This window comes from Carcharodon carcharias, chromosome 3, assembly GCF_017639515.1.
Source record: "Carcharodon carcharias isolate sCarCar2 chromosome 3, sCarCar2.pri, whole genome shotgun sequence".
Lineage (NCBI taxonomy): Eukaryota > Metazoa > Chordata > Chondrichthyes > Lamniformes > Lamnidae > Carcharodon > Carcharodon carcharias.
This window is the reverse complement of record NC_054469.1, coordinates 162305639-162330944: the sequence shown is the minus strand read 5'-3', so window position 1 is coordinate 162330944 and position 25306 is coordinate 162305639.

Genomic DNA, 25306 nt, shown 5'->3' with positions numbered 1-25306 from the left:
CTGATCCTGGAGGAACTCTGACTGATCGTGAAGTAAGTCTGCTATTGGGGTAAGAGACTGTTCCTGGAGTAACTGACTGATCCTCTAGTAGCTCTGCTTTTGGAGTAACAGACTGATCCTCGAGTAACTCTACTCCTGGAGTAACTCTGATCCTGGAGTAAATCTACTCCTGGAGTAACAGACTGATCCTGGAGTAACTGACTGATCCTGGAGTAGCTCTGCTCTTGGAGTTACAGACTGGACCTGGAGTATCTCTGCTCTGGAGTAACAAGCTGATCCTGGAGTAACTCTAATCCTGGTGTAACTCTGATCCAGGAGTAAATCTACTCCTGGAGTTACAGACTGATCCTGGATAACTGACTGATCTTGGAGCAGCTCTGCTCTTGGAGTAACCAACTGACTGATCCTGGAGTAACAGACTGATCCTCGGGTAACTGATCGATCCTGGAGTAACTGAATGATCCTGGAGTAACTCTGACTGATCCTGGATAAACTGACTGAACCTGGAGTAACTCTGCTCTTGGAGTAACTGACTGATCCTGGAGTAACTCTACTCCTGAAGTAACTCTGATCCTGGAGTAAATCTACTCCTAGAGTAACGGACTCATCCTGGAGTAACTGACTGATTCTGGAGCAACTCTGTTCTTGGAATAAGAAAGTGACACTAGAGTAACAGACTGATCCTGGGGTAACTGACTGATCCTGGAGTAAGTGACTGATTTTGGAGTAAGTGACTGATCTTGGAGTAATAGTCTGATCCTGGAGTAAACCTATTCGTGGAGTAACAGAATGATCCTAGAGTAACTGACTGATCCTGGAGTAACTCTGACTGATCCTGGAGTTACTCTGCTCTTGGAATAACAGGCTGATCCTGGAGTAACTCTACTATTGGAGTAAGTCTGCTCCTGGAGTAACTCTGACCGATCTTGGAGTAACTGATTGATCCTGGAGAAACTCTGACTGATCCTGTAGTAACTCTGACTCATCCTGGAGTAACTGACTGAACCTGGAGTAACTCTACTCCTGAAGTAACTCTGATCCTGGAGTAAATCTATTCCTGGAGTAACTGAATCACTCTGGAGTAACTGACTGATTGTGGAGCAACTCTGTTCTTGGAATAATAAACTGTTACTGGAGTAACTGACTGATCCTGGGGTAACTGACTGATCCTGGAGTAACTGACTGATCCTGGAGTAAGTGACTGATCTTAGAGTAAAGACTGATCCTGGAGTAAATCTATTTGTGGAGTAACAGACTGATCCTGGAGTAACCGACGGATCCTGGAGTAACTGACTGATCCTGGAGTAACTCTACTCCTGAAGTAACTCTGATCCTGGAGCAAATCTACTCCTGGAGTAACTGACTGATTCTGGAGTAACTGACCGATTCTAGAGCAAAGCTGTTCTCGGAATAAGAAACTGATACTAGAGTAACAGAATGATCCTGGGGTAACTGATGGATCCTGGAGTAACTGACTGATCCTGGAGTAATTCTGACTGCTCCTGGAGTAACTCTGCTCTTGGAATAACAGGCTGATCCTGCAGTAACTCTACTATTGGAGTAAGTCTGCTCCTGGAGTAACTCTTACCGATGTTGGAGTAACTGATTGATCCTGGAGAAACTCTGACTGATCCTGGAGTAACTGACTGAACCTGGAGTAACTCTACTCCTGAAGTAATTCTGATCCTGGAGTAAATCTACTCCTGGAGTAACTGACTCATCCTGGAGTAACTGACTGATTCTGGAGCAACTCTGTTCTTGGAATAAGAAACTGATATTGGATTAACTGACTGATCCTGGAGTAACTGACTGATCCTGGAGTAACTGACTGATCCTGGAGTAACAGACTGATCCTGGAGTAAGTGACTGATCTTGGAGTAACAGACTGTTCCTGTAGTAAATCTATTCGTAGAGTAACAGACTGATCCTGGAGTAACCGACGGATCCTGGAGAAACTGACTGATCCTGGAGTAACTCTGCTCTTGGTGTAACAGACAGTTCCTGGAGTAAATGACTGATCCTAGAGTAACTCTGACTGAACCTGGAGTAACTCTGCTCTTCGAATAACAGGCTGATCCTGGAGTAACTCTACTATTGGAGTAATTCTGCTCCTGGAGTAACTCGGACCGATCTTGGAGTAACTGATTGATCCTGGAGAAACTCTGACTGATCCTGGAGTAGCTCTGACTGATCCTGGAGTACCTGACTGAACCTGGAGTAACTCTACTCCTGAAGTAACCCTGATCCTATAGTAAATCTACTCCTGGAGTAAATGACTCATCCTGGCGTAACTGACTGATTCTGGAGCAACTCTTTTCTTGGAATAAGAAACTGATATTGGATTAACTGACTGATTTGGGGTAACTGACTAATCCTGGAGTAACTGACTGATCCTAGAGTAACTGACTGATCCTGGAGTAAGTGACTGATCTTGGAGTAACAGACTGATCCTGGAGTAAATCTATTCGTAGAGTAACAGACTGATCCTGGACTAAATGACTGATCCTGGAGTAACTCTGAGTGATCCTGAAGTAACTCTGCTCTTGGAATAACAGGCTGATCCTGGAATAACTCTACTATTGGAGTAATTCTGCTCCTGGAGTAACTCGGACCGATCTTGGAGTAACTGATTGATCCTGGAGAAACTCTGACTGAACCAGGAGTAACTCTGCTCCTATAATAACAGACTGATCCTGGAGTACCTGACTGATCCTGGAGGAACTCTGACTGATCGTGAAGTAAGTCTGCTATTGGAGTAAGAGACTGTTCCTGGAGTAACTGACTGATCCTCTAGTAGCTCTGCTTTTGGAGTAACAGACTGATCCTCGAGTAACTCTATTCCTGGAGTAACTCTGATCCCGGAGTAAATCTACTCCTGGAGTAACAGACTGATCCTGGAGTACCTGACTGATCCTGGAGTAACTCTGACTGATCCTGAAGTAAGTCTGCTATTGGAGTAAGAGACTGTTCCTGGAGTAACTGACTGATCCTCTAGTAGCTCTGCTTTTGGAGTAACAGACTGATCCTCGAGTAACTCTATTCCTGAAGTAACTCTGATCCTGGAGTAAATCTACTCCTGGAGTAACAGACTGATCCTGGAGTACCTGACTGATCCTGGAGTAGCTCTGCTCTTGGAGTTACAGACTGGACCTGGAATATCTCTGCTCTGGAGTAACAAGCTGATCCTGGGGTAACTCTACTCCTGGTGTAACTCTGATCCTGGAGTAAATCTACTCCTGGAGTTACAGACTGATCCTGGATAACTGACTGATCTTGGAGCAACTCTGCTCTTGGAGTAACCAACTGACTGATCCTGGAGTAACAGACTGATCCTCGGGTAACTGATCGATCCTGGAGTAACTGAATGATCCTGGAGTAACTCTGACTGATCCTGGATAAACTGACTGAACCTGGAGTAACTCTGCTCTTGGAGTAACTGACTGATCCTGGAGTAACTCTACTCCTGAAGTAACTCTGATCCTGGAGTAAATCTACTCCTAGAGTAACGGACTCATCCTGGAGTAACTGACTGATTCTGGAGCAACTCTGTTCTTGGAATAAGAAAGTGACACTAGAGTAACTGACTGATCCTGGGGTAACTGACTGATCCTGGAGTAAGTGACTGATTTTGGAGTAAGTGACTGATCTTGGAGTAACAGTCTGATCCTGGAGTAAATATATTCGTGGAGTAACAGAATGATCCTACAGTAACTGTCTGATCCTGGAGTAAAACTGACTGATCCTGGAGTTACTCTGCTCTTGGAATAACAGGCTGATCCTGGAGTAACTCTACTATTGGAGTAAGTCTGCTCCTGGAGTAACTCTGACCGATCTTGGAGTAACTGATTGATCCTGGAGAAACTCTGACTGATCCTGTAGTAACTCTGACTCATCCTGGAGTAACTGACTGAACCTGGAGTAACTCTACTCCTGAAGTAACTCTGATCCTGGAGTAAATCTATTCCTGGAGTAACTGAATCACTCTGGAGTAACTGACTGATTGTGGAGCAACTCTGTTCTTGGAATAATAAACTGATACTGGAGTAACTGACTGATCCTGGGGTAACTGACTGATCCTGGAGTAAGTGACTGATCTTAGAGTAACAGACTGATCCTGGAGTAAATCTATTTGTGGAGTAACAGACTGATCCTGGAGTAAATCTATTTGTGGAGTAACAGACTGATCCTGGAGTAACCGACGGATCCTGGAGTAACTGACTGATCCTGGAGTAACTCTACTCCTGAAGTAACTCTGATCCTGGACCAAATCTACTCCTGGAGTAACTGACTGATTCTGGAGTAACTGACTGATTCTAGAGCAACTCTGTTCTCGGAATAAGAAACTGATACTAGAGTAACAGACTGATCCTGGGGTAACTGATGGATCCTGGAGTAACTGACTGATCCTGGAGTAATTCTGACTGATCCTGGAGTAACTCTGCTCTTGGAATAACAGGCTGATCCTGCAGTAACTCTACTATTGGAGTAAGTCTGCTCCTGGAGTAACTCTGACCGATGTTGGAGTAACTGATTGATCCTGGAGAAACTCTGACTGATCCTGGAGTAACTGACTGAACCTGGAGTAACTCTACTCCTGAAGTAATTCTGATCCTGGAGTAAATCTACTCCTGGAGTAACTGACTCATCCTGGAGTAACTGACTGATTCTGGAGCAACTCTGTTCTTGGAATAAGAAACTGATATTGGATTAACTGACTGATCCTGGAGTAACTGACTGATCCTGGAGTAACTGACTGATCCTGGAGTAACAGACTGATCCTGGAGTAAGTGACTGATCTTGGAGTAACAGACTGTTCCTGTAGTAAATCTATTCGTAGAGTAACAGACTGATCCTGGAGTAACCGACGGATCCTGGAGAAACTGACTGATCCTGGAGTAACTCTGCTCTTGGTGTAACAGACAGTTCCTGGAGTAAATGACTGATCCTAGAGTAACTCTGACTGAACCTGGAGTAACTCTGCTCTTCGAATAACAGGCTGATCCTGGAGTAACTCTACTATTGGAGTAATTCTGCTCCTGGAGTAACTCGGACCGATCTTGGAGTAACTGATTGATCCTGGAGAAACTCTGACTGATCCTGGAGTAGCTCTGACTGATCCTGGAGTACCTGACTGAACCTGGAGTAACTCTACTCCTGAAGTAACCCTGATCCTATGGTAAATCTACTCCTGGAGTAAATGACTCATCCTGGCGTAACTGACTGATTCTGGAGCAACTCTTTTCTTGGAATAAGAAACTGATATTGGATTAACTGACTGATTTGGGGTAACTGACTAATCCTGGAGTAACTGACTGATCCTAGAGTAACTGACTGATCCTGGAGTAAGTGACTGATCTTGGAGTAACAGACTGATCCTGGAGTAAATCTATTCGTAGAGTAACAGACTGATCCTGTAGTAACCGGCGGATCCTAGAGTAACTGACTGATCCTGGAGTAACTCTGCTCTTGGTGTAACAGACCGATCCTGGAGTAAATGACTGATCCTGGAGTAACTCTGAGTGATCCTGAAGTAACTCTGCTCTTGGAATAACAGGCTGATCCTGGAATAACTCTACTATTGGAGTAATTCTGCTCCTGGAGTAACTCGGACCGATCTTGGAGTAACTGATTGATCCTGGAGAAACTCTGACTGAACCAGGAGTAACTCTGCTCCTATAATAACAGACTGATCCTAGAGTACCTGACTGATCCTGGAGGAACTCTGACTGATCGTGAAGTAAGTCTGCTATTGGAGTAAGAGACTGTTCCTGGAGTAACTGACTGATCCTCTAGTAGCTCTGCTTTTGGAGTAACAGACTGATCCTCGAGTAACTCTACTCCTGGAGTAACTCTGATCCCGGAGTAAATCTACTCCTGGAGTAACAGACTGATCCTGGAGTACCTGACTGATCCTGGAGTAACTCTGACTGATCCTGAAGTAAGTCTGCTATTGGAGTAAGAGACTGTTCCTGGAGTAACTGACTGCTCCTCTAGTAGCTCTGCTTTTGGAGTAACAGACTGATCCTCGAGTAACTCTATTCCTGAAGTAACTCTGATCCTGGAGTAAATCTATTCCTGGAGTAACAGACTGATCCTGGAGTACCTGACTGATCCTGGAGTAGCTCTGCTCTTGGAGTTACAGACTGGACCTGGAATATCTCTGCTCTGGAGTAACAAGCTGATCCTGGGGTAACTCTACTCCTGGTGTAACTCTGATCCTGGAGTAAATCTACTCCTGGAGTTACAGACTGATCCTGGATAACTGACTGATCTTGGAGCAACTCTGCTCTTGGAGTAACCAACTGACTGATCCTGGAGTAACAGACTGATCCTCGGGTAACTGATCGATCCTGGAGTAACTGAATGATCCTGGAGTAACTCTGACTGATCCTGGATAAACTGACTGAACCTGGAGTAACTCTGCTCTTGGAGTAACTGACTGATCCTGGAGTAACTCTACTCCTGAAATAACTCTGATCCTGGAGTAAATCTACTCCTAGAGTAACGGACTCATCCTGGAGTAACTGACGGATTCTGGAGCAACTCTGTTCTTGGAATAAGAAAGTGACACTAGAGTAACTGACTGATCCTGGGGTAACTGACTGATCCTGGAGTAAGTGACTGATTTTGGAGTAAGTGACTGATCTTGGAGTAACAGTCTGATCCTGGAGTAAATATATTCGTGGAGTAACAGAATGATCCTAGAGTAACTGTCTGATCCTGGAGTAACTCTGACTGATCCTGGAGTTACTCTGCTCTTGGAATAACAGGCTGATCCTGGAGTAACTCTACTATTGGAGTAAGTCTGCTCCTGGAGTAACTCTGACCGATCTTGGAGTAACTGATTGATCCTGGAGAAACTCTGACTGATCCTGTAGTAACTCTGACTCATCCTGGAGTAACTGACTGAACCTGGAGTAACTCTACTCCTGAAGTAACTCTGATCCTGGAGTAAATCTATTCCTGGAGTAACTGAATCACTCTGGAGTAACTGACTGATTGTGGAGCAACTCTGTTCTTGGAATAATAAACTGATACTGGAGTAACTGACTGATCCTGGGGTAACTGACTGATCCTGGAGTAACTGACTGATCCTGGAGTAAGTGACTGATCTTAGAGTAACAAACTGATCCTGGAGTAAATCTATTTGTGGAGTAACAGACTGATCCTGGAGTAACCGACGGATCCTGGAGTAACTGACTGATCCTGGAGTAACTCTACTCCTGAAGTAACTCTGATCCTGGAGCAAATCAACTCCTGGATGAACTGACTGATTCTGGAGTAACTGACTGATTCTAGAGCAACGCTGTTCTCGGAATAAGAAACTGATACTAGAGTAACAGAATGATCCTCGGGTAACTGATGGATCCTGGAGTAACTGACTGATCCTGGAGTAATTCTGACTGCTCCTGCAGTAACTCTGCTCTTGGAATAACAGGCTGATCCTGCAGTAACTCTACTATTGGAGTAAGTCTGCTCCTGGAGTAACTCTGACCGATGTTGGAGTAACTGATTGATCCTGGAGAAACTCTGACTGATCCTGGAGTAACTGACTGAACCTGGAGTAACTCTACTCCTGAAGTAATTCTGATCCTGGAGTAAATCTACTCCTGGAGTAACTGACTCATCCTGGAGTAACTGACTGATTCTGGAGCAACTCTGTTCTTGGAATAAGAAACTGATATTGGATTATTGACTGATCCTGGGGTAACTGACTGATCCTGGAGTAACTGACTGATCCTGGAGTAACAGACTGATCCTGGAGTAAGTGACTGATCTTGGAGTAACAGACTGTTCCTGTAGTAAATCTATTCGTAGAGTAACAGACTGATCCTGGAGTAACCGACGGATCCTGGAGAAACTGACTGATCCTGGAGTAACTCTGCTCTTGGTGTAACAGACCGATCCTGGAGTAAATGACTGATCCTAGAGTAACTCTGACTGAACCTGGAGTAACTCTGCTCTTCGAATAACAGGCTGATCCTGGAGTAACTCTACTATTGGAGTAATTCTGCTCCTGGAGTAACACGGACCGATCTTGGAGTAACTGATTGATCCTGGAGAAACTCTGACTGAACCACGAGTAACTCTGCTGTTATAATAACAGACTGATCCTAGAGTACCTGACTGATCCTGGAGTAACTCTGACTGATCCTGAAGTAAGTCTGCTATTGGTGTAAGAGACTGTTCCTGGATTAACTGACTAATCCTCTAGTAGCTCTGCTCTTAGAGTAACAGACTGATCCTGGAGTAACTCTACTCCTGGAGTAACTCTGATCCTGGAGTAAATCTACTCCTGGAGTAACAGACTGATCCTGGAGTAACTGACTGATCCTGGAGTAGCTCTGCTCTTGGAGTTACAGACTGGACCTGGAGTATCTCTGCTCTGGAGTAACAAGCTGATCCTGGAGTAACTCTACTCCTGGTGTAACTCTGATCCTGGAGTAAATCTACTCCTGGAGTAACAGACTGATCCAGGATTACTGACTGATCTTGGAGCAACTCTTTTCTTGGAGTAACCAACTGACTGATCCTGGAGTAACAGACTGATCCTCGGGTAACTGATCGATCCTGGAGTAACTGAATGATCCTGGAGTACCTCTGACTGATCCTGGATAAACTGACTGAACCTGGAGTAACTCTGCTCTTGGAGTAACTGACTGATCCTGGAGTAACTCTACTCCTGAAGTAACTCTGATCCTGGAGGAAATCTACTCCTGGAGTAACGGACTCATCCTGGAGTAACTGACTAATTCTGGAGCTACTCTGTTCTTGGAATAAGAAAGTGATAATAGAGTAACTGACTGATCCTGGGGTAACTGACTGATCCTGGAGTAAGTGACTGATTTTGGAGTAAGTGACTGATCTTGGAGTAACAGTCTGATCCTTGAGTAAATCTATTCGTGGAGTAACAGAATGATCCTAGAGTAACTGACTGATCCTGGAGTAACTCTGACTGATCCTGGAGTAACTCTGCTCTTCGAATAACAGGCTGATCCTGGAGTAACTCTACTATTGGAGTAAGTCTGCTCCTGGAGTAACTCGGACCGATCTTGGAGTAACTGATTGATCCTGGAGAAACTCTGACTGATGCAGGAGTAACTCTGCTCTTATAATAACAGACTGATCCTAGAGTACCTGACTGATCCTGGAGTAACTCTGACTGATCCTGAAGTAAGTCTGCTATTGGAGTAAGAGACTGGTCCTGGAGTAACTGACTGATCCTGGAGTAGCTCTGCTCTTGGTATAACAGACTGATCCTGGAGTAACTCTACTCCTGGAGTAACTCTGATCCTGGAGTAAATCTACTCCTGGAGTAACAGATGGATCCTGGAGTAACTGACTGATCCTGGAGCAACTCTGCTCTTGGAGTAACCAACTGATACTGGAGTAACTGACTGATCTTGGAGTAACAGACTGATCCTGGAGAAATTCTGACTGATCCTGGATTAACTCTGCTCTTATAGTAACAGACTGATCCTGGAGTAACTGACTGATCCTGGAGAAGCTCTGCTCTTGGAGTAACAGACTGATCCTGGAGTATCTCTACTCTGGAGTAACAAGCTGATCCTGGATTAACTCTACTCCTGGAGTAACTCTGATCCTGGAGTAAATCTACTCCTGGAGTAACAGACTGATCCTGGAGTAACTGACTGATCTGGAGTAACTGACTGATCCTGGAGAAACTCTGACTGATCCTGGAGTAACTCTGCTCTTATAGTAACAGAATGATCCTGGAGTAAATGACTGATCCTGGAGTAACTCTGACTGATCCTGGAGGAACTCTGTCTTGGAGTAACAGACTGATTCTTGAGTAACTGACTGATCCTAGAGTAGCTCTGCTCTTGGAGTAACAGACTGATCCTGGAGTAACTGACTGATACTGGAGTAACTCTGATCCCGGAGTAACCGACGGATCCTGGAGTAATTGACTGATCCTGGAGTAACAGACTGATCCTGGATTAGCTCTGCTCTTGGAGTAACTGACTGATCCTGGAGTATCTCTGCTCTGGAGTAACAAGCTGATCCTGGAGTAACTCTACTCCTGGAGTGACTCTGATCCTGGAGTAAATCTACTCCTGGAGTAAAAGGCTGATCATGGAGTAACAGACTGATCCTGGGGTAACTGATCGATCCTGGAGTAACTGACTGATCCTGGAGTAACTCTGACTGATCCTGGAGTAACTGACTGATCCTCGAGTAACTCTACTCCTGAAGTAACTCTGATCCTGGAGTAAATCTACTCCTGGAGTAACTGACTCATCCTGGAGTAACTGACTGATTCTGGAGCAACTCTGTTCTTGGAATAAGAAAGTGATACAAGAGTAACTGACTGATCCTGGGGTAACTGACTGATCCTGGAGTAAGTTACTGATTTTGGAGTAAGTGACTGATCTTGGAGTAACAGTCTGATCCTGGAGTAAATCTATTCGTGGAGTAACAGACTGATCCTAGAGTAACTGAATGATCCTGGAGTAACTCTGACTGATCCTGGAGTAACTCTGCTCTTGGAATAACAGGCTGATCCTGGAGTAACTCTACTACTGGAGTAAGTCTGCTCCTGGAGTAACTCTGACCGATCTTGGAATAACTAATTGATCCTGGAGAAACTCTGGCTGATCCTGGAGTAACTGACTGAACCTGGGGTAACTCTGATCCTGGAGTAATTCTGATCCTGTAGTAAATCTAATCCTGGAGTAACTGACTTATCCTGGAGTAACTGACTGATTCTGGAGCAACTCTGTTATTGGAATAAGAAACTGATACTAGAGTAACAGACTGATCCTGGGGTAACTGATGGATCCTGGAGTAACTGACTGATCCTGGAGTAACTCATTGATCCTGGAGTAAGTGATGGATCTTGGAGTAACAGACTGATCCTGGAGTAAATCTATTCATGGAGTAACAGACTGATCCAGGAGTAACTGACTGATCCTGGAGTAATTCTGACTGATCCTGGAGTAACTCTGCTCTTGGAATAACAGGCTGATCCTGGAGTAACTCTACTATTGGAGTAAGTCTGCTTCTGGAGTAACTCTGACCGATCTTGGAGTAACTGATTGATCCTGCAGAAACTCTGACTGATCCTGGAGTAACCGACTGAACCTGGAGTAACTCTACTCCTGAAGTAACTCTGATCCTGGAGTAAATCTACTCCTGGAGTAACTGACTCATCCTGCAGTAACTGACTGATTCTGGAGCAACTCTGTTCTTGGAATAAGAAACTGATATTGGATTAACTGACTGATCCTGGGGTAACTGACCGATCCTGGAGTAACTGACTGATCCTGGAGTAACAGACTGATCCTGGAGTAAGTGACTGATCTTGGAGTAACAGACTGTTCCTGGAGTAAATCTATTCGTAGAGTAACAGACTGATCCTGGAGTAACCGACGGATCCTGGAGAAACTGACTGATCCTGGAGTAACTCTGCTCTTGGTGTAACAGACCGATCCTAGAGCAAATGACTGATCCTGGAGTAACTCTGACTGAACCTGGAGTAACTCTGCTCTTCGAATAACAGGCTGATCCTGGAGTAACTCTACTATTGGAGTAATTCTGCTCCTGGAGTAACTCGGACCGATCTTGGAGTAACTGATTGATCCTGGAGAAACTCTGACTGAACCACGAGTAACTCTGCTGTTATAATAACAGACTGATCGTAGAGTACCTGACTGATCCTGGAGTAACTCTGACTGATCCTGAAGTAAGTCTGCTATTGGTGTAAGAGACTGTTCCTGGAGTAACTGACTGATCCTCTAGTAGCTCTGCTCTTAGAGTAACAGACTGATCCTAGAGTAACTCTACTCCTGGAGTAACTCTGATCCTGGAGTAAATCTAATCCTGGCGTAACAGACTGATCCTGGAGTAACTGGCTGATCCTGGAGTAGCTCTGCTCTTGGAGTTACAGACTGGACCTGGAGTATCTCTGCTCTGGAGTAACAAGCTGATCCTGGAGTAAATCTACTCCTGGTGTAACTCTGATCCTGGAGTAAATCTACTCCTGGAGTAACAGACTGATCCTGGATTACTGACTGATCTTGGATCAACTCTTTTCTTGGAGTAACCAACTGACTGATCCTGGAGTAACAGACTGATCCTCGGGTAACTGATCGATCCTGGAGTAACTGAATGATCCTGGCGTAACTCTGACTGATCCTGGATAAACTGACTGAACCTGGAGTAACTCTGCTCTTGGAGTAACTGACTGATCCTGGAGTAACTCTACTCCTGAAGTAACTCTGATCCTGGAGTAAATCTACTCCTGGAGTAACGGACTCATCCTGGAGTAACTGACTGATTCTGGAGCTACTCTGTTCTTGGAATAAGAAAGTGATAATAGAGTAACTGACTGATCCTGGGGTAACTGACTGATCCAGGAGTAAGTGACTGATTTTGGAGTAAGTGACTGATCTTGGAGTAACAGTCTGATCCTGGAGTAAATCTATTCGTGGAGTAACAGAATGATCCTAGAGTAACTGACTGATCCTGGAGTAACTGATGGATCCTGGAGTAACTGACTGAGCCTGGAGTAACTCACTGATCCTGGAGTAAGTGACAGATCTTGGAGTAACAGACTGATCCTGGAGTAAATCTATTCGTGGAGTAACAGACTGATCCTGGAGTAACTGACTGAGCCTGGAGTAACTGTGCTCTTGGAATAACAGGCTGATCCTGGAGTAACTCTACTATTGGATTAAGTCTGCTTCTGGAGTAACTCTGACCGATCTTGGAGTAACTGATTGATCCTGGAGAAACTCTGACTGATCCTGGAGTAACTCTGACTGATCCTGGAGTACCTGACTGAACCTGGAGTAACTCTACTCCTGAAGTAACTCTGATCCTATAGTAAATCTACTCCTGGAGTAAATGACTCATCCTGGCATAACTGACTGATTCTGGAGCAACTCTGTTCTTGGAATAATAAACTGATATTGGATTAACTGACTGATTTGGGGTAACTGACTAATCCTGGAGTAACTGACTGATCCTAGAGTAACTGACTGATCCTGGAGTAAGTGACTGATCTTGGAGTAACAGACTGATCCTGGAGTAAATCTATTCGTAGAGTAACAGACTGATCCTGTAGTAACCGACGGATCCTAGAGTAACTGACTGATCCTGGAGTAACTCTGCTCTTGGTGTAACAGACCGATCCTGGAGTAAATGACTGATCCTGGAGTAACTCTGAGTGATCCTGAAGTAACTCTGCTCTTGGAATAACAGGCTGATCCTGGAGTAACTCTACTATTGGAGTAATTCTGCTCCTGGAGTAACTCGGACCGATCTTGGAGTAACTGATTGATCCTGGAGAAACTCTGACTGAACCAGGAGTAACTCTGCTCCTATAATAACAGACTGATCCTAGAGTACCTGACTGATCCTGGAGGAACTCTGACTGATCGTGAAGTAAGTCTGCTATTGGAGTAAGAGACTGTTCCTGGAGTAACTGACTGATCCTCTAGTAGCTCTGCTTTTGGAGTAACAGACTGATCCTCGAGTAACTCTACTCCTGGAGTAACTCTGATCCTGGAGTAAATCTACTCCTGGAGTAACAGACTGATCCTGGAGTAACTGACTGATCCTGGAGTAGCTCTGCTCTTGGAGTTACAGACTGGACCTGGAGTATCTCTGCTCTGGAGTAACAAGCTGATCCTGGAGTAACTCTACTCCTGGTGTAACTCTGATCCTGGAGTAAATCTACTCCTGTATTTACAGACTGATCCTGGATAACTGACTGATCTTGGAGCAACTCTGCTCTTGGAGTAACCAACTGACAGATCCTGGAGTAACAGACTGATCCAAGGGTAACTGATCGATCCTGGAGTAACTGAATGATCCTGGAGTAACTCTGACTGATCCTGGATAAACTGACTGAACCTGGAGTAACTCTGCTCTTGGAGTAACTGACTGATCCTGGAGCAACTCTACTCCTGAAGTAACTCTGATCCTGGAGTAAATCTACTCCTAGAGTAACGGACTCATCCTGGAGTAACTGACTGATTCTGGAGCAACTCTGTTCTTGGAATAAGAAAGTGACACTAGAGTAACTGACTGATCCTGGGGTAACTGACTGATCCTGGAGTAAGTGACTGATTTTGGAGTAAGTGACTGATCTTGGAGTAACAGTCTGATCCTGGAGTAAATCTATTCGTGGAGTAACAGAATGATCCTAGAGTAACTGACTGATCCTGGAGTAACTCTGACTGATCCTGGAGTTACTCTGCTCTTGGAATAACAGGCTGATCCTGGAGTAACTCTACTATTGGAGTAAGTCTGCTCCTGGAGTAACTCTGACCGATCTTGGAGTAACTGATTGATCCTGGAGAAACTCTGACTGATCCTGTAGTAACTCTGACTCATCCTGGAGTAACTGACTGAACCTGGAGTAACTCTACTCCTGAAGTAACTCTGATCCTGGAGTAAATCTATTCCTGGAGTAACTGAATCACTCTGGAGTAACTGACTGATTGTGGAGCAACTCTGTTCTTGGAATAATAAACTGATACTGGAGTAACTGACTGATCCTGGGGTAACTGACTGATCCTGGAGTAACTGACTGATCCTGGAGTAAGTGACTGATCTTAGAGTAACAGACTGATCCTGGAGTAAATCTATTTGTGGAGTAACAGACTGATCCTGGAGTTACCGACGGATCCTGGAGTAACTGACTGATCCTGGAGTAACTCTACTCCTGAAGTAACTCTGATCCTGGAGCAAATCTACTCCTGGAGTAACTGACTGATTCTGGAGTAACTGACTGATTCTAGAGCAACTCTGTTCTCGGAATAAGAAACTGATACTAGAGTAACAGACTGATCCTGGGGTAACTGATGGATCCTGGAGTCACTGACTGATCCTGGAGTAATTCTGACTGATCCTGGAGTAACTCTGCTCTTGGAATAACAGGCTGATCCTGCAGTAACTCTACTATTGGAGTAAGTCTGCTCCTGGAGTAACTCTGACCGATGTTGGAGTAACTGATTGATCCTGGAGAAACTCTGACTGATCCAGGAGTAACTCTGCTCTTATAATAACAGACTGATCCTAGAGTACCTGACTGATCCTGGAGTAACTCTACTCCTGAAGTAACTCTGATCCTGGAGTAAATCTACTCCTGGAGTAACTGACTGATTCTGGAGTAACTGACTGATTCTGGAGCAACTCTGTTCTTGGAATAAGAAACTGAAACTAGAGTAACAGACTGATCCTCCGGTAACTGATGGATCCTGGAGTAACTGACTGATCCTGGAGTAACTCTGCTATTGGAGTAACAGACTAATCCTGGAGTAATCGACTGATACTGGAATAACTCTGATTGATCGTGAAGCAACTCGGCTCTTGGAATAACAGACTGATCCTGGAGTAACTCTACTGCTGGAGTAGCTCTGCTCTTGGAGCAACCCTGACTGATCCTGGAGTAACTCTACTCCTGGAGTAGCTCTGCTCTTGGAGCAACCCTGACTGATCCTGGAGGAACAGTCTAATCCGGGAGTAACTCAGCTCCTGGAATAACACTGATCCTGGAGTAATGCTCATTGATCCTGTGGTAACAGACATCCGGGAGTAACTCTGCTCCTGCAGTAACTCTGACCGATCTTGGAGTAAGTGACTGATCCTGGAGAAACTCTGACTGATCCTGGAGTAACGCTGCTCTTATAGTAACAGACTGATCTTGGAGTAACTGACTGATCCTCGATTAGCTCTGCTCTTGGAGTAACAGACTGCTCCTGGAGTATCTCTGCTCTGGAGTAACAAGATGATCCTGGAGTAACTCTACTCCTGGTGTAACTCTGATCCTGGAGTAACTCACTGATCCTGGAGTAAGTGACTGATCTTGGAGTAACAAACTTATCCTGGAGTAAATCTATTCATGGAGTAACAGACTGATCCTGGAGTAACTGACTGATCCTGGAGTAATTCTGACTGATCCTGGAGTAACTGTGCTCTTGGAATAACAGGCTGATCCTGGAGTAACTCTACTATTGGAGTAAGTCTGTTTCTGGAGTAACTCTGACCGATCTTGGAGTAACTGATTGATCCTGGAGAAACTCTGACTGATCCTGGAGTAACTCTGACTGATCCTGGAGTAACTGACTGAACCTGGAGTAACTCTACTCCTGAAGTAAATCTGATCCTGGAGTAAATCTACTCCTGGAGTAACTGACTCATCCTGGAGTAACTGACTGATTCTGGAGCAACTCTGTTTTTGGAATAAGAAACTGATATTGGATTAACTGACTGATCCTGGGGTAACTGACTGATCCTGGAGTAACTGACTGATCCTGGAGTAACTGACTGATCCTGGAGTAAGTGACTGATCTTGGAGTAAAATACTGATCCTGGAGTAAATCTATTCGTGGAGTTACAGACTGATCCTGGAGTTACCGACGGATCCTGGAGAAACTCTCCTCTTGGTGTAACAGACCGATCCTGGAGTAAATGACTGATCCTGGAGTAACTCTGAGTGATCCTGAAGTAACTCTGCTCTTGGAATAACAGGCTGATCCTGGAGTAACTCTACTATTGGAGTAATTCTGCTCCTGGAGTAACTCTGACCGATCTTGGAGTAACAGATTGATACTGGAGAATCTCTGACTGAACCTGGAGTAACTCTGCTCTTATAATAACAGACTGATCCTAGAATACCTGACTGATCCTGGATTAACTCTGACTGATCCTGAAGTAAGTCTGCTATTGGAGTAAGAGACTGTTCCTGGAGTAACTGACTGATCATGTAGTAGCTCTGCTCTTGGAGTAACAGACTGATCCTGGAGTAACTCTAATCTTGGAGTAACTCTGATCCTGGAGTAACAGACGGATCCTGGAGTCGCTCTGCCCCTGGAGTAACAGACTGATCCTGGAGTAACTCTACTGCTGGAGTAGCTCTGCTCTTGGAGCAACCCTGACTGATCCTGGAGTAACTCTACTCCTGGAGTAGCTCTGCTCTTGGAGCAACCCTGACTGATCCTGGAGGAACAGTCTAATCCGGGAGTAACTCAGCTCCTGGAATAACACTGATCCTGGAGTAATGCTCATTGATCCTGTGGTAACAGACATCCGGGAGTAACTCTGCTCCTGCAGTAACTCTGACCGATCTTGGAGTAAGTGACTGATCCTGGAGAAACTCTGACTGATCCTGGAGTAACGCTGCTCTTATAGTAACAGACTGATCTTGGAGTAACTGACTGATCCTCGATTAGCTCTGCTCTTGGAGTAACAGACTGCTCCTGGAGTATCTCTGCTCTGGAGTAACAAGATGATCCTGGAGTAACTCTACTCCTGGTGTAACTCTGATCCTGGAGTATATCTACTCCTGGAGTTACAGACTGATCCTGGATAACTGACTGATCTTGGAGCAACTCTGCTCTTGGAGTAACCAACTGACTGATCCTGGATTAACAGACTGATCCTCGGGTAACTGATCGATCCTGGAGTAACTGAATGATCCTGGCGTAACTCTGACTGATCCTGGATAAACTGACTGAACCTGGAGTAACTCTGCTCTTGGAGTAACTGACTGATCCTGGAGTAACTCTACTCCTGAAGTAACTCTGATCCTGGAGTAAATCTACTCCTAGAGTAACGGACTCATCCTGGAGTAACTGACTGATTCTGGAGCAACTCTGTTCTTGGAATAAGAAACTGATACTAGAGTAACAGACTGATCCTGGGGTAACTGATGGATCCTGGAGTAACTGACTGATCCTGGAGGAACTCTGCTCTTGGAGTAACCAACTGATACTGGAGTAACTGACTGATCTTGGAGTAACAGACTGATCCTGGGGTGACTGATGGATCCTGGAGTAACTGACTGATCCTGGAGTAAGTGACTGATTTTGGAGTAAGTGACTGATCTTGGAGTAACAGTCTGATCGTGGAGTAAATCTATTCGTGGAGTAACAGAATGTTCCTAGAGTAACTGACTGATCCTGGAGTAACTCTGACTGATCCTGGAGTTACTCTGCTCTTGGAATAACAGGCTGATCCTGGAGTAACGCTACTATTGGAGTAAGTCTGCTCCTGGAGTAACTCTGACCGATCTTGGAGTAACTGATTGATCCTGGAGTAACTCTGACTGATCCTGGAGTAACTGACTGAACCTGGGGTAACTCTGATCCTGGAGTAACTCTGATCCTTGAGTAAATCTACTCCTGGAGTAACTGACTTATCCTGGAGTAACTGACTGATTCTGGAGCAACTCTGTTATTGGAATAAGAAACTGATACTAGAGTAACAGACTGATCCTGGGGTATCTAATGCATCCTGGAGTAACTGACTGATCCTGGAGTAACTCACTGATCCTGGAGTAAGTGACTGATCTTGGAGTAACAAACTTATCCTGGAGTAAATCTATTCATGGAGTAACAGACTGATCCTGGAGTAACTGACTGATCCTGGAGTAACTCTGACTGATCCTGGAGTAACTGTGCTCTTGGAATAACAGGCTGATACTGGAGTAACTCTACTATTGGAGTAAGTCTGCTTCTGGAGTAACTCTGACCGATCATGGAGTAACTGATTGATCCTGGAGAAACTCTGACTGATCCTGGAGTAACTCTGACTGATCCTGGAGTAACTGACTGAACCTGGAGTAACTCTACTCCTGAAGTAAATCTGATCCTGGAGTAAATCTACTCCTGGAGTAACTGACTCATCCTGGAGTAACTGACTGATTCTGGAGCAACTCTGTTTTTGGAATAAGAAACTGATATTGGATTAACTGACTGATCCTGGGGTAACTGACTGATCCTGGAGTAACTGACTGATCCTGGAGTAACTGACTGATCCTGGTGTAAGTGACTGATCTTGGAGTAACAGACTGATCCTGGAGTAAATCTATTCGTAGAGTAACAGACTGATCCTGTAGTAACCGACGGATCCTAGAGTAACTGACTGATCCTGGAGTAACTCTGCTCTTGATGTAACAGACCGATCCTGGAGTAAATGACTGATCCTGGAGTAACTCTGAGTGATCCTGAAGTAACTCTGCTCTTGGAATAACAGGCTGATCCTGGCGTAACTCTACTATTGGAGTAATTCTGCTCCTGGAGTAACTCTGACCGATCTTGGAGTAACAGATTGATACTGGAGAATCTCTGACTGAACCTGGAGTAACTCTGCTCTTATAATAACAGACTGATCCTAGAATACCTGACTGATCCTGGATTAACTCTGACTGATCCTGAAGTAAGTCTGCTATTGGAGTAAGAGACTGTTCCTGGAGTAACTGACTGATCATGTAGTAGCTCTGCTCTTGGAGTAACAGACTGATCCTGGAGTAACTCTAATCCTGGAGTAACTCTGATCCTGGAGTAACTCTGATCCTGGAGTAACTGACTGATCCTGGAGTAGCTCTGCTCTTGGAGTTACAGACTGATCCTGGAGTATCTCTGCTCTGGAGTAACAAGCTGATCCTGGAGTAACTCTAATCCTGGAGTAACTCTGATACTGGAGTAAATCTGCTCCTGGTGTAACAGACTGATCCTGGATAACTGACTGATCTTGGAGCAACTCTGCTCTTGGAGTAACCAACTGACTGATCCTGGAGTAACAGACTGATCCTCGGGTAACTGATCGATCCTGGAGTAACTGAATGATCCTTGAGTAACTCTGACTGATCCTGGATAAACTGACTGAACCTGGAGTAACTCTGCTCTTGGAGTAACTGACTGATCCTCGAGTAACTCTACTGCTGAAGTAACTCTGATTCTGGAGTAAATCTACACCTGGAGTAACTGACTCATCCCGGAGTAACTGACTGATTATGGAGCAACTCTGTTCTTGGAATAAGAAAGTGATACTAGAGTAACTGACGGATCCTGGGGTAACTGACTGATCCTGGAGTAAGTGACTGTTCCTGGAGTAAGTGACTGATCTTGGAGTAACAGACTGATCCTGGAGTAAATCTATTTGTGGAGTAACAGACTGATCCTGGTGTAACTGACTGATCCTGGAGTAACTCTGACCGATCTTGGAGAACTGATTGATCCTGGAGAAACTCTGACTGATCCTGGAGTAACTCTGACTGATCCTGGAGTAACTGACTGAACCTGGAGTAATTCTGATCCTGGAGTAACTCTGATCCTGTAGTAAATCTACTCCTGGAGTAAATGACTCATCCTGGAGTAACTGACTGATTCTGGAGCAACTCTGTTATTGGAATAAGAAACTGATACTAGATTAACAGACTGATCCTGGGTAACTGACTCATCCTGGAGTAACTGACTGATCCTGGAATAACTGACTGATCCTGGAGTAAGTGACTGATCTTGGAGTTACAGACTGATCCTGGAGTAAATCTATTCGTGGAGTAACAGACTGATCCTGGAGTAACTGACTGATCCTGGAGTAACTCTGACTGATCCTGGAGTAACTTTGCTCTTGGAATAACAGGCTGATCCTGGAGTAAGTCTGCTCCTGGAGTAACTCTGACCGATCTTGGAGGAACTGATTGATCATGGAGAAACTCTGACTGATCCTGGAGTAACTCTGACAGATCCTGGAGTAACTGACTAAACCTGGAGTAACTCTACTCCTGAAGTAACTCTGATCCTGGAGTAAATCTACTCCTGGAGTAACTGACTCTTCCTGGAGTAACTGACTGATTCTGGAGCAACTCTGTTCTTGGAATAAGAAACTTATATTGGAGTAACTGACTGATCCTGGGGTAACTGACTGATCCTGGAGTAAGTGACGGATCTTGGAGTAAAAGACTGATCCGGGATTAAATCTATTCGTGGAGTAACAGACTGATCCTGGAGAAACCGATGGATCCTGGAGAAACTGACTGATCCTGGAGTAACTCTGCTCTTGGTGTAACAGACCGATCCTGGAGTAAATGACTGATCCTGGAGTAATTCTGACTGATCCTGGAGTAACTCTGCTCTTGGAATAACAGGCTGATCCTGGAGTAACTCTACTATTGGAGTAATTCTGCTCCTGGTGTAACTCTGACCGATCTTGGAGTAACTGATTGATACTGGAGATACTCTGACTGAACCAGGAGTAACTCTGCTCTTATAATAACAGAATGATCCTAGATTATCTGACTGATCCTGGAGTAACTCTGACTGATCCTGAAGTAAGTCTGCTATTGGAGTAAGAGACTGTTCCTGGAGTAACTGACAGATCATCTAGTAGCTCTGCTCTTGGAGTAACAGACTGATCCTGGAGTAACTCTACTCCTGGAGTAACAGACTGATCCTGGATAACTGACTGATCTTGGAGCAACTCTGCTCTTGGAGTAACCAACTGACTGATCCTGGAGTAACAGTTTGATCCTCGGGTAACTGATCGATCCTGGAGTTACTGAATGATGCTGGAGTAACTCTGACTGATCCTGGATAAACTGACTGAACCTGGAGTAACTCTGTTCTTGGAGTAACTGACTGATCTTCGAGTAACTCTACTCCTGAAGTAACTCTGATCCTGGAGTAAATCTACTCCTAGAGTTACTGACTCATCCTTGAGTAATTGACTGATTCTGGAGCAAATCTGTTCTTGGAATAAGAAAGTGATACTAGAGTAACTGACTGATCCTCGGGTAACTGACTGATCCTGGAGTAAGTGACTGTTCCTGGAGTAAGTGACTAATCTTGGAGTAACAGACTGATCCTGGAGTAATTCTATTTGTGGAGTAACAGACTGATCCTGGAGTAACTGACTGATCCTGGAGTAACTCTGACTGATCCTGGAGTAAATCTGACCGATCATGGAGTAACTGATTGATACTGGAGAAACTCTGACTGAACCTGGAGTAACTCTGCTCTTATAATAACGGACTGATCCTAGAGTACCTGACTGATCCTGGAGTAACTCTGACTGATCCTGAAGTAAGTCTGCTATTGGAGAAAGAGACTGATCCTGGAGTAACTGACTGATCCTCTAGTAGCTCTGCTCTTGGAGTAACAGACTGATCCTGGAGTAACTCTACTCCTGGAGTAACAGACTGATCCTGGATAACTGACTGATCTTGGAGCAACTCTGCTCTTGGAGTAACCAACTGACTGATCCTGGAGTAACAGTTTGATCCTCGGGTAACTGATCGATCCTGGAGTTACTGAATGATGCTGGAGTAACTCTGACTGATCCTGGATAAACTGACTGAACCTGGAGTAACTCTGCTCTTGGAGTAACTGACTGATCTTCGAGTAACTCTACTCCTGAAGTAACTCTGATCCTGGAGTAAATCTACTCCTAGAGTTACTGACTCATCCTTGAGTAATTGACTGATTCTGGAGCAAATCTGTTCTTGGAATAAGAAAGTGATACTAGAGTAACTGACTGATCCTCGGGTAACTGACTGATCCTGGAGTAAGTGACTGTTCCTGGAGTAAGTGACTAATCTTGGAGTAACAGACTGATCCTGGAGTAATTCTATTTGTGAAGTAACAGACTGATCCTGGAGTAACTGACTGATCCTGGAGTAACTCTGACTGATCCTGGAGTAACTCTGACCGATCATGGAGTAACTGATTGATACTGGAGAAACTCTGACTGAACCTGGAGTAACTCTGCTCTTATAATAACGGACTGATCCTAGAGTACCTGACTGATCCTGGAGTAACTCTGACTGATCCTGAAGTAAGTCTGCTATTGGAGAAAGAGACTGATCCTGGAGTAACTGACTGATCCTCTAGTAGCTCTGCTCTTGGAGTAACAGACTGATCCTGGAGTAACTCTACTCCTGGAGTAAATCTGATCCTGGAGTAAATCTACTCCTGGAGTAACTCTGATCCTGGAGTAACTGACTGATTCTGGAGTAGCTCAGCTCTTGGAGTTACAGACTGATCCTGGAGTATCTCTGCTCTGGAGTAACAAGCTGATCCTGGAGTAACTCTACTCCTGGAGTAACTCTGATCCTGGAGTAAATCTGCTCCTGGAGTAACTGACTCATCCTGGAGTAACTGACTGATTCTGGAGCAATTCTGTTCTTGGAATAAGAAACTGATACTAGATTAACAGACTGATCCTGGGTAACTGACACATCCTGGAGTAACTGACTGATCCTGGAATAACTGACTGATCCTGGAGTAAGTGACTGATCTTGGAGTTACAGACTGATCCTGGAGTAAATCTATTCGTGGAGTAACAGACTGATCCTGGAGTAACTGACTGATCCTGGAGTAACTCTGACTGATCCTGGAGTAACTTTGCTCTTGGAATAACAGGCTGATCCTGGAGTAAGTCTGCTCCTGGAGTAACTCTGACCGATCTTGGAGGAACTGATTGATCATGGAGAAACTCTGACTGATCCTGGAGTAACTCTGACAGATCCTGGAGTAACTGACTAAACCTGGAGTAACTCTACTCCTGAAGTAACTGACTCTTCCTGGAGTAACTGACTGATTCTGGAGCAACTCTGTTCTTGGAATAAGAAACTTATATTGGAGTAACTGACTGATCCTGGGGTAACTGACTGATCCTGGAGTAAGTGACGGATCTTGGAGTAAAAGACTGATCCGGGATTAAATCTATTCGTGGAGTAACAGACTGATCCTGGAGAAATCGATGGATCCTGGAGACACTGACTGATCCTGGAGTAACTCTGCTCTTGGTGTAACAGACCGATCCTGGAGTAAATGACTGATCCTGGAGTAATTCTGACTGATCCTGGAGTAACTCTGCTCTTGGAATAACAGGCTGATCCTGGAGTAACTCTACTATTGGAGTAATTCTGCTCCTGGTGTAACTCTGACCGATCTTGGAGTAACTGATTGATACTGGAGATACTCTGACTGAACCAGGAGTAACTCTGCTCTTATAATAACAGACTGATCCTAGATTATCTGACTGATCCTGGAGTAACTCTGACTGATCCTGAAGTAAGTCTGCTATTGGAGTAAGAGACTGTTCCTGGAGTAACTGACAGATCATCTAGTAGCTCTGCTCTTGGAGTAACAGACTGATCCTGGAGTAACTCTACTCCTGGAGTAACAGACTGATCCTGGATAACTGACTGATCTTGGAGCAACTCTGCTCTTGGAGTAACCAACTGACTGATCCTGGGGTAACAGTTTGATCCTCGGGTAACTGATCGATCCTGGAGTTACTGAATGATCCTGGAGTAACTCTGACTGATCCTGGATAAACTGACTGAACCTGGAGTAACTCTGCTCTTGGAGTAACTGACTGATCCTCGAGTAACTCTACTCCTGAAGTAACTCTGATCCTGGAGTAAATCTACTCCTAGAGTTACTGACTCATCCTTGAGTAACTGACTGATTCTGGAGCAAATCTGTTCTTGGAATAAGAAAGTGATACTAGAGTAACTGACTGATCCTCGGGTAACTGACTGATCCTGGAGTAAGTGACTGTTCCTGGAGTAAGTGACTAATCTTGGAGTAACAGACTGATGCTGGAGTAATTCTATTTGTGGAGTAACAGACTGATCCTGGAGTAACTGACTGATCCTGGAGTAACTCTGACTGATCCTGGAGTAACTCTGACCGATCATGGAGTAACTGATTGATACTGGAGAAACTCTGACTGAACCTGGAGTAACTCTGCTCTTATAATAACGGACTGATCCTAGAGTACCTGACTGATCCTGGAGTAACTCTGACTGATCCTGAAGTAAGTCTGCTATTGGAGAAAGAGACTGATCCTGGAGTAACTGACCGATCCTCTAGTAGCTCTGCTCTTGGAGTAACAGACTGATCCTGGAGTAACTCTACTCCTGGAGTAAATCTGATCCTGGAGTAAATCTACTCCTGGAGTAACTCTGATCCTGGAGTAACTGACTGATTCTGGAGTAGCTCTGCTCTTGGAGTTACAGACTGATCCTGGAGTATCTCTGCTCTGGAGTAACAAGCTGATCCTGGAGTAACTCTACTCCTGGAGTAACTCTGATCCTGGAGTAAATCTGCTCCTGGAGTAACTGACTCATCCTGGAGTAACTGACTGATTCTGGAGCAATTCTGTTCTTGGAATAAGAAAGTGATACTAGTGTAACTGACTGATCCTGGGGTAACTGACTGATCCTGGAGTAAGTGACTGTTCCTGGAGTAAGTGACTGATCCTGGAGTAACAGACTGATCCTGGAGTAAATCTATTCGTGGAGTAACAGACTGATCCTGGAGTAACTGACTGATCCTGGAGTAACTCTGACTGATCCTGGAGTAACTGTGCTCTTGGAATAACAGGCTGATTCTGGAGTAACTCTACTATTTGTGTAAGTCTGCTCCTGGAGTAACTCTGACCAATCTTGGAGTAACTGATTGATCCTGGAGAAACTCTGACTGATCCTGGAGTAAATCTGACAGATCCTGGAGTAACTGACTAAACCTGGAGTAACTCTGAT